General features: G+C 28.7%; 1 long non-coding RNA gene across 1 annotated transcript; it reads right to left on the bottom strand.

The window, feature by feature from the left end:
• Positions 1-341: 341 nt before the first annotated feature.
• On the bottom strand, positions 342-1,821 carry LOC137242698 (uncharacterized). Its single transcript, XR_010950344.1, has 3 exons — positions 1,621-1,821; positions 756-1,291; positions 342-668 (listed from the first exon to the last, which is right to left on the bottom strand). It is a non-coding gene; the product is annotated as an uncharacterized lncRNA (long non-coding RNA).
• Positions 1,822-3,369: the final 1,548 nt, after the last annotated feature.

The following is a 3,369-nucleotide window of genomic DNA, read 5'->3' as shown; positions in this document are numbered from 1 at the left end:
CCACACGGTCTTTATATGTAGTAGCTTCTAACCAAAGTTTTCACTAATCGTCCTGGTTATAATTAGTAGATAAGTTTAAGGGACGTTTCTTGAATTTTAATCGTCTGTTCATCTTAAACATTTGTAAATTTTAATGAAAATTCAGAAAAACTTAACACAACTAAACATTCCATCTAACAAATAGTTATTTCCATTCTGCCAAAGATCTCATCAGATGTCTTTGAATCTTTAAATTAGAAATTATATTCACCTTGAGCTGAGATTCAAACTTGATCTGTCATATTTATATTCCCGCAGCCCTACCATTAGGCTATGACTTCTTCTTTATGATTGCTGCTTAATTCAGTGTTTCTGTTTTTGCCTTTATTTATTTATATAACTCATTAAAATTGACAAACGTAAGTTATAAGAATATTTTAAAGATGTCCTGTATTGTGAACTTTTGAATATCAAATTTATTTTTATTTTATTTCTTCTTTACAATCTTTCCTTCGTCCATATATGCTGACACCAAAATGATAACCACAATCAGGTTGACTAGTGAATCGTAGCTCGCTAAAAGTATCACCAGGCCCCCCGCTTATCAATTCAACATTTCCAGCAGCATTGCCATTTCGGTTTCGATCTTCCACTACTACACACGTAATTTCAGTAGGATTTTTTATACCCTATTGAAAGAAAATCAGAAATGTTTATTTTAATCCACCTTGTTCACAAGTCACAAGCGATTTTCACAATTTCATTAATTTACAAACCTTTTGATCATAAGTATAATCCTCAGTTTTCTGGATTCCTGATATCGATCCAGAATATATGACTTTGTGTTGTAAAAGACGTTCCGTTAGTTTATTACATATACCCAATTGTAAATTATGAGTTGCTACAAGCGCAATTAATACTAAAAATATTAACACGTAAAATGATTTCATGTTTTTTTTTTTTAATTTAAATTTTATGCGCACAATTAGGTATTTTTTAACTAGCAACTGCGAAATTCAAATACAAACTGCCCGCTTGAAATAATTTTCACTTGGCTTGATGTATTTCAGATAGGCTAAGTCGATTAACGAAAAGTTCTCTAGTTTTTTTTTTAGTTTTATTAGAATTATTTGCTTAAAGCTCCAGCACCTTCTGGTTGTGGCTGCAAAATTAAAATATGTCTGTTGTGAATTCCGACTCGGCTAATAAAGTAATAGCGAACAATCTTCGGGTAGTGTTCTCAATTGAGTGCCAATCTACTTGAAGATTTATTGTTAGTTTTTGTTGTGCAACCAAAACATTTGCCTACAATCTGAAATGATGAAAGACAAGACGAGACAATTTTAGCTGGACGATTACGAAATTCGAAATAATTTTATCATTATTTTAATATTTCATAATTTATTTTATTTTATTTATTAATTTAATTTTGTTTTGTAATTATTTGGAGCTTTTCGGCCGATAAAACAAAGACAAAACACAAGGTTTCTCTTTCCCTCCTACGCGTTTCGATGAAATGTTTTCATCTTCATCAGGGAGACTGTATATTTATCATAAAATATGACATAAAACAAAACAAAGATTAACACATTAGTTAGAATTACACAATTCACATCACTCTGCTGTTAACATAATACTTACATTCAATTTATAACATTGAAACTTTAACATCTAACACATGAATAAACAAAACTTTACATTTAATTTACTGCCTCCATTCATGTTTCCTGCTTCGTCCATTGGCTGATAATGCCGTCATATAAGCGCAGTTTATATTGTTGATGTCTCCTTTGAAATTCATTGCAGTATTGATTTTTTGTTGTATTCGTAGAGCTTCCAGCGTCATTCTTGTTCGTTCTTTCCCCTCAACGTCTAATATTTTCGCGTTTTCGAAGTCCGCTGTGTGTCCTTTGTTGGTCAAATGTTCGCATAGTGCTGTTATTGTTTTTCTATTTTTGGCATCTAGTCTATGTTCGTTTATTCGTACACTTAGCGATCGCTTCGTCGTTCTAATGTATATCTGATTGCAAGTTTCTCCTGCGTTCCCATTACCTTTTATTTCGTATTCCACATTATATTGTTGTTCTTTGTCTATTTTGTCTTTTATTTGTGTAATGATTGTGTTCAAGGTTCAATTTTGTTTATGCGCAAATTTTATATTGTTGTTGCGTGTAATGTTATACAATGTTTGGTTGTCCGTTAATCCTGGTATGTAATTGACGCCTGCACATATTTGCTTTTCTTCAACATTTTTTTTGTTCAGTGATGCTTTTGTTTTATTTTCTTTTTTTATTTATTTTATTTAATTTCAGTTTATTTTATTTTATTTTGTGTCATTTAATTTTATTTTATTTTCTCATTATTTTATTTTATATAATTTTGTTTTATTTTGTTTATTATTTATTTAATAATTTTTTTTTTTTCATTTTATTTTATTCTGTTTTATTTCCTTTGTTTTTATTTTTTAAATTTATTTCGATTTATTTTATTTTACTTTATTTAATTTAATTTAATTTTATTTTATTTTATCTTATTTTATTTTATTTTATTTTATTTTATTTCGTTTGGTTTTATATAAATTTATTGTATTTTTTTTATTTCATTTTGTTTTATTTTATTTTATATTATTTTATTTTATCATATTTTATTTTATTTTATTTTATTTCTTTTGGTTTTATATAAATTTATTGTATTCTTTTTTATTTTTTTTTATTTTATTTTATGGTTTTATATTTTTATATCTTTCATGGAAATGAAATGGTATATTAATTTCGTCACGAAATCCAAAATTGTAAGTCCTTAAAGGAAAATAGATAAACCCACCATTAAGTATACCGAAATAATCAGGATGAAGAGCTGAGTTGATTTAGCCATGTCCGTCTGTCTGTTTGTATGACTTTTGAGATATCTTGATAAAATTTGGTGAGCGGTAGTATTTGGGTGTCCGATAAGAAATTTGGCGGAACCGGCCGGATCGGACCAATATAGCATATATCCACCATACAACCGATTTTTCAGAAAAAGAGGATTTTTGTCATATCTTCCTCAATTTATCAGATTGAAGCTTCAAACTACACCATATACTTTCGTATATTGCACATATTTTTGTCTGAAAAAATTGATGAGATCGGTCGTATATATAGAATATATCCCCACAACCGATTGTTCAGATAAGAAACTTTTCGTAACTACGGCCCTATTTTAGGAGCTAGAGGCTTCAAATTTCAATGAATGCTTACGTATATAGCATATATTGTTGTCTGAAAAAATCATAAAGATCGGTGGTATATATAGTATATATATGGCGATATATATAGTATATATATATTAGAGTGACCACAAAACATATGGGATTTGCAAAAGTATTGAATTTTTTCGGTTCCCGCGCAT

The sequence above is a fragment of the Eurosta solidaginis genome, chromosome 2, assembly GCF_040869045.1.
Source record: "Eurosta solidaginis isolate ZX-2024a chromosome 2, ASM4086904v1, whole genome shotgun sequence".
Lineage (NCBI taxonomy): Eukaryota > Metazoa > Arthropoda > Insecta > Diptera > Tephritidae > Eurosta > Eurosta solidaginis.
Note: the sequence above shows the minus strand (reverse complement) of the source record. Positions and strands in the feature narration are given on the sequence as shown.